This window comes from Oncorhynchus keta, chromosome 1, assembly GCF_023373465.1.
Source record: "Oncorhynchus keta strain PuntledgeMale-10-30-2019 chromosome 1, Oket_V2, whole genome shotgun sequence".
Taxonomy (NCBI): domain Eukaryota; kingdom Metazoa; phylum Chordata; class Actinopteri; order Salmoniformes; family Salmonidae; genus Oncorhynchus; species Oncorhynchus keta.
The window spans coordinates 97,755,265-97,762,452 of record NC_068421.1 but is presented as its reverse complement, the minus strand read 5'-3'; the positions used below and the strand labels follow the sequence as shown (position 1 = coordinate 97,762,452).

Below are 7,188 nucleotides of genomic sequence, written 5' to 3'. Positions count from 1 at the left end.
ATGGTGTTTCCACGGGGTGTCTCCATATGGTGTCTCCATATGGTGTCTCCTTATGGTGTCTCCATGGTGTCTCCTTATGGTGTCTCCATATGGTGTCTCCTTATGGTGTCTCCACAGGGTGTCTCCATATGGTGTCTCCATATGGTGTCTCCTTATGGTGTCTCCATATGGTGTCCCATATGAGATGTCTCCATCTCCTTATGGTGTCTCCTGGTGTCTCTGGTGTCTCCAAGTGGGTGTCTCCATATGGTGTCTCCTTATGGTGTCTCCATATGGTGTCTCCTTATGGTGTCTCCATATGGTGTCTCCTTATGGTGTCTCCATATGGTGTCTCCTTATGGTGTCTCCACAGGGTGTCTCCATATGGTGTCTCCATATGGTGTCTCCTTATGGTGTCTCCTTATGGTGTCTCCTTATGGTGTCTCCTTATGGTGTCTCCATATGGTGTCTCCTTATGGTGTCTCTACAGGGTGTCTCCTTATGGTGTCTCCACAGGGTGTCTCCTTATGGTGTCTCTACAGGGTGTCTCCTTATGGTGTCTCCTCAGGGTGTCTCCACAGGGCATCTCCACAGGGCGTCTCCACAGCGTACCTCCACAGGGTACCATCATATTCCAACACTTTAACAATGCAGGATGAGATCAATGTTTCCAGGAAGAGAGATCTGACAAATAGATAGTGGTGAGCCCGTTAATGGAGTAATGGATAGTGGAAGAGTAGAGGCTTTTATTTGTCTGTTATGAGGCCATTAATGGAGCAATGGATAGTGGAAGAGTAGCCACAATTTCTCCAGCCAGGACATGAAACTTAGCTTTTCTATATTTTACCGATAGAGTCAGTAAGTCTCTCAGACCAAGGCTAAACCAACCATACTGTATACAATCCCCAAAAGGATATATATTTTTTTTAACAGTGATTGTTCAGATGGACACCTAAAATCTTCCCCGTTTAGTGACACCAGGACAGGGTCAGGGCAGGGTCAGGGCAGGGTCAGGGCATGAGGGTAGGGTCAGGGCAGGATCAGGGCAGGGTCAGGGCACGAGGGCAGGATCAGGATAGGGTCAGGGCATGGTCAGGGCAGGGTCAGGGCACGAGGGCAGGGTCAGGGCACGAGGACAGGGTCAGGGCACGAGGACAGGGTCAGGGCATGGTCAGGACAGGGTCAGGGCACGAGGGCAGGGTCAGGACACGAGGGCAGGGTCAGGACACGAGGGCAGGGTCAAGGCAGGGTCAGGACAGGGTAAGAACACGAGGGCAGGGTCAGGACACGAGGGCAGGGTCAGGACACGAGGGCCGGGTCAGGACAGGGTCAGGGCAGGGTCAGGGAACGAGGGCAGCGTCAGGACACGAGGGCCGGGTCAGGACAGGGTCAGGGCACTTTGTTGAAGAGATCCATGTTGGTTTTTGCCTTGCAGTACTGAGTATGTCCGTTCATTTAAGTTAATCAGTCAATTGAAATAAATACATGGGGCCCTAATCTATAGTTTCCACAACAACAACAACACAGATATCTGTTGGTCACAGACACCTAAAAGAAAAAGGTTTGGATCAGAAAACCAGTCAGTATCTGGTGTGACCTCCATTTGCCTCAATACACTTCCTTCACATAGAGTTGATCAGGCTGTTGATTGTGGCCTGTGGAATTTCGTCCTACATTTCTTCAATGGGTGTACGAAGATGCTGGATATTGTTGGGAACTGGAACACGCTGCGTACACATCGATCCAGAGCATCCCAAACATGCTCAATGGATGACATGCAGTATTCAGGCCTTGGAAGAACTGGGACATTTTCAGCTTCCAGGAATTGTGTACAGATCCTTGTGACATGGGGCCGTGCATTATCATGCTGAAACATGAGGTGATGGCGGCGGATGAATGGCACCACAATGGACCTTAGGATCTCATCACGATGTCATGGTGCATTCAAATTGCCGTCGATAAAATGCAATTGTGTTCGTTGTCCGTAGCTTATGCCTGCCCATACCATAACCCCACCATGGGGCACTCTGTCCACAACGTTGACATCAGCAAACTGCACACAGTGTCTGCTATCTGCCTGGTACAGTTGAAACCGGGATTCATCCATGAAGAGCACTCTACTCCAGCGTGCCAGTGGCCATCGAAGGTGAGCATTTGCCCACTGAAGTCGATAAAGAAGTCGAACTGTAGTCAGGTCAAGACAATGTTGAGGACGACGAGCACGCAGATGAGCTTCCCTGAGACGATTAGCACGTTAGGCCCCTTGATACCAATTGAGTAACATTTCCATGACCTGAAAAATTCCGTCTGTTCTAGAGGCTAAGGGGGTCTTACCCGGAACTAGATGGGTGTACCTAACAAACTGGCCAATGAGTGTATACACCCCTTGACTTATTCCACATTTTGTTGTGTTACAGCCTGAATTTAAAATAGAGTAAATTCAGATCATGCAGCTGGCCTACACACAATACCCCATAATATCAGTGGAATTCTGTTTTTATTAGTTTAAAAAAATATATATATTTAAAAAATTAAAAGCAGACATTTCTTGAATCAATAAGTATTCAACCCCTTTGTTATGCCAACTCTAAATACGTTCAGGAGAAAAAATATGCTTAACAAGTCACATAATAAGTTGCATGGACAATAATAGTTTAACATGATTTCTGAATGACTTCCTCATCTCTGTATCCCACACATACAATTATCTGTAAGGTCCCTCAGTCGAGCAGTGAATTTCAACCACAAAGACCAGGGAGGTTTTCCTCAGTCGAGCAGTGAATTTCAACCACAAAGACCAGGGAGGTTTTCCTCAGTCGAGCAGTGAATTTCAACCACAAAGACCAGGGAGGTTTTCCTCAGTCGAGCAGTGAATTTCAACCACAAAGACCAGGGAGGTTTTCCTCAGTCGAGCAGTGAATTTCAACCACAAAGACCAGGGAGGTTTTCCTCAGTCGAGCAGTGAATTTCAAACACAGATTCAACTACAAAAACCTGGGAGGTTTTCCAATGTCTCACAAAGAAGGGCACCTATTGGTGGATGGGTAAAAAATAAAAATAAAGCAGACATTGAATTTCCCTTTGAGCATGCTGACGTTATTAATTACACTTTGGATGGTGTATCAATACACCCAGTCACTCCAAAAATACAGGCGTCCTTCCTAACTCAGTTGCCAGAGAGGAAGGAAAACGCTCAGGGATCTTCGTAGTGACTTGGTGTATTGATGCACCATCCTAGAACTGTCTGCCTGGCCAAACTGAGAGGAGAAAGGCCTTGGTCAGGGAGGTGACCAAGAACCCGATGTTCCCTCTGACAGAGCTCCAAAGTTCCTCTGTGGAGATGAGAGATCCTTCCAGAAGGACAGCCATCTCTGCAGCACTCCACCAATCAGGCCTTTATGGTACAGTGGCCAGACGGAAGCCTCAGTAAAAGGCACATGACAGGCCGCTTGGAGTTCACTCAAGAGGATCCTGACCGGTTGCATCACCGCCTGGTATGGCAGCTGCTCGGCATCCGACCATAAGAAGCTACAGAGGGTAGTGCGTATGGCCCAGTACATCACTCAAGCTTCCTGCCATCCAGTACATCTATACCAGGCGGTGTCAGAGGAAAGCCATAAAATTGTCAGAGACTCCAGTCACTCAAGATATATACTTTTTTTCTCTACTACAGCATGGCAAGCGGTACCGGAGTGCCAAGTCTAGGACCAAAAGGTTCCTCAACAGCTTCTACCCCCAAGCCATAAGACAGCTGAGCAATTAATAAAATCGCCACTGGACAATTTACATTGACCCCCCGCCCCCCCTTTTGTACATTGCTGCTACTCGCTGTGTGTTTGTTACCAATGCATAGTTACTTCACCCCCCCTTACATGTACAGATTACCTCAACTCGCCTGTACCCCAGCACATTGACTCTGTACCGGTGTCCCCTGTATATAGCCCCCACATTGACTCTGTACCGGTGCCCCCTGTATATAGCCTCCACACTGACTCGTTACCAGTACCTCCTGTATATAGTCTCCACATTGACTCTGTCCCGGTGCCCCCTGTATATAGCCTCCACACTGACTCGGTTTCGTAACACCCTGTATATAGCCTCCACATTGACTCTGTACCGGTACCCCTTGTATATAGCCTCCACATTGACTCTGTACCGGTACCCCTGTATATAGTCTCCACTTTGACTCTGTACCGGTACCCCCTGTATATAGCCCCCACATTGACTCTGTACCGTAACACCCTGTATATAGCCTCCACATTGACTCTGTACCGTAATACCCTGTATATAGCCTCCACATTGACTCTGTACCGGCACCCCCTGTTTATAGCCTCCACATTGACTCTGTACCGTAATACCCTGTATATAGCCTCCACATTGACTCTGTACCGTAATACCCTGTATATAGCCTCCACATTGACTCTGTACTGTAATACCCTGTATATAGTCTCCACATTGACTCTGTACCGTAATACCCTGTATATAACCTCTACATTGACTCTGTACCGTAACACCCTGTATATAGCCTCCACATTGACTCTGTACCTTAATACCCTGTATATAGCCTCCACATTGACTCTGTACCGTAATACCCTTTATATAGCCTCCACATTGACTCTGTACCATAATACCCTGTATATAGCCTCCGCATTGACTCTGTACCGTAACACCCTGTATATAGCCTCCACATTGACTCTGTACCCGTAATACCCTTTATATAGCCTCCACATTGACTCTGTACCATAATACCCTGTATATAGCCTCCACATTGACTCTGTACCGTAATACCCTTTATATAACCTCCACATTGACTCTGTACCATAATACCCTTTATATAACCTCCACATTGACTCTGTACCATAATACCCTGTATATAGCCTCCACATTGACTCTGTACCATAATACCCTTTATATAACCTCCACATTGACTCTGTACCGTAATACCCTTTATATAACCTCCACATTGACTCTGTACCGTAATACCCTTTATATAGCCTCCACATTGACTCTGTACCGTAATACCCTTTATATAACCTCCACATTGACTCTGTACCATAATACCCTGTATATAGCCTCCACATTGACTCTGTACCATAATACCCTGTATATAGCCTCCACATTGACTCTGTACCATAATACCCTGTATATAGCCTCCACATTGACTCTGTACCGTAATACCCTTTATATAACCTCCACATTGACTCTGTACCATAATACCCTGTATATAGCCTCCACATTGACTCTGTACCATAATACCCTGTATATAGCCTCCACATTGACTCTGTACCGTAATACCCTTTATATAACCTCCCCATTGACTCTGTACCGTAATACCCTGTATATAGCCTCCACATTGACTCTGTACCGTAACACCCTGTATATAGCCTCCACATTGACTCTGTACCGTAATACCCTTTATATAACCTCCACATTGACTCTGTACCATAATACCCTGTATATAGCCTCCACATTGACTCTGTACCGTAATACCCTTTATATAACCTCCACATTGACTCTGTACCGTAATACCCTGTATATAGCCTCCACATTGACTCTGTACCGTAATACCCTTTATATAACCTCCACATTGACTCTGTACCGTAATACCCTGTATATAGCCTCCACATTGACTCTGTACCGTAATACCCTGTATATAGCCTCCACATTGACTCTGTACCGTAATACCCTGTATATAGTCTCCACATTGACTCTGTACCGTAATACCCTGTATATAGCCTCCACATTGACTCTGTACCGTAATACCCTGTATATAGCCTCCACATTGACTCTGTTGGATTGTAAGTCAGCATTTCACGGAAAAGTCTACACTTGTTGTATTTGGCGCATGTGACAAAAGATAAAACGAAGTCAACGAAAGCAGAGCATTTTTTTATTTGTATTTATTTATTATCAAGAATATTCTATAATATCCTATATGAACACGTATATTGGATATTCTATTCTACATTCCATATTAAGGAATTTAATTAATTATTTAATTAAAATGAAGTATTTTAGGGAATAAGGTGGCTGATGGTGCTGACATGCTCAATCGGCTCATTCAACCAATAGAAACTTTCAACAGGTTCTCCCCATTAAGCAACGAGTTAAAGGCAGATAGTACAGATAGTAATGTTAGTATAAATCCTCTCGCACGGTCCCCACAGCCTGACAACTTTCTCATGGCTTCTGGAGGGAAATGCTGTAGGAATGCTCAACCGGTTTTCATTAAGCAACGAGTCGGAGTTAAAGGCCGAGCCTTCTCTGGTCTCTCCTCCACCCGTTATGGGGTCTGAGACGTCAACGCCTCCCACCACTAGCTCTGACAAATTGAAAACTCTAGTCATTGGCGACTCCATTACCCGCAGTATTAGACTTAAAACGAATCATCCAGCGATCATACACTGTTTACCCGGGGGCAGGGCTACCGACGTTAAGGCTAATCTGAAGATGGTGCTGGCTAAAGCTAAAACTGGCGAGTGTAGAGAGTATAGAGATATTGTTATCCACGTCGGCACCAACGATGTTAGGATGAAACAGTCAGAGGTCACCAAGAGCAACATAGCTTCAGCGTGTAAATCAGCTAGAAAGATGTTTAATTGTCTCTGGCCCCCTGCCAGTTAGAGGGAGTGATGAGCTCTACGGCAGTCTCACAACTCAATCTTTGGTTGAAAATTGTTTTCTGCCCCTCCCAAAAGATAGAGTTTGTAGATAATTGACCCTCTTTCTGAGACTCACCCACAAACAGGACCAAGCCTGGCCTGCTGAGGAGTGACGGACTCCATCCTAGCTGGAGGGGTGCTCTCATCTTATCTACCAACATAGACAGGGCTCTAACTCCTCTAGCTCCACAATGAAATAGGGTGCAGGCAGCAGGCTGTTAGCCAGCCAGCCAGCCTGCCAGCTTAGTGGAGTCTGCCACTAGCACAGTCAGTGTAGTCAGCTCAGCTATCCCCATTGAGACCGTGTCTGTACCTCGATCTAGGTTGGGCAAAACTAAACATGGCGATGTTCGCTCGACCTCCTCCATTCCTGTCATTATTGAAAGAGATTGTGATACCTCACATCATAAAATAGGGCTACTTAATGTTAGATCCCTCACTTCCAAGGCAGTTATAGTCAATGAACTAATCACTGATCATAATCTTGATGTGATTGACCTGACTGAAACATGGCTTAAGCCTGATGGATTTACTGTGTTAAATGAGG

At 45.8% G+C, this 7,188-nt stretch overlaps 1 long non-coding RNA gene across 3 annotated transcripts; it reads right to left on the bottom strand.

Moving 5' to 3' along the window:
• Nucleotides 1–4,694: 4,694 nt before the first annotated feature.
• Nucleotides 4,695–5,461, bottom strand: LOC127920763 (uncharacterized). Of its 3 annotated transcripts, none has more exons than XR_008108355.1 (4): nucleotides 5,404–5,461; nucleotides 5,170–5,247; nucleotides 5,014–5,130; nucleotides 4,695–4,740 (listed from the first exon to the last, which is right to left on the bottom strand). It is a non-coding gene; the product is annotated as an uncharacterized LOC127920763 (long non-coding RNA). The 3 variants fall into 3 exon arrangements; XR_008108828.1 differs by lacking the exon at nucleotides 4,695–4,740 and adding an exon at nucleotides 4,818–4,857; XR_008107887.1 differs by lacking the exons at nucleotides 4,695–4,740; nucleotides 5,404–5,461 and adding an exon at nucleotides 4,824–4,857 and having other exon boundaries at nucleotides 5,170–5,281.
• Nucleotides 5,462–7,188: the final 1,727 nt, after the last annotated feature.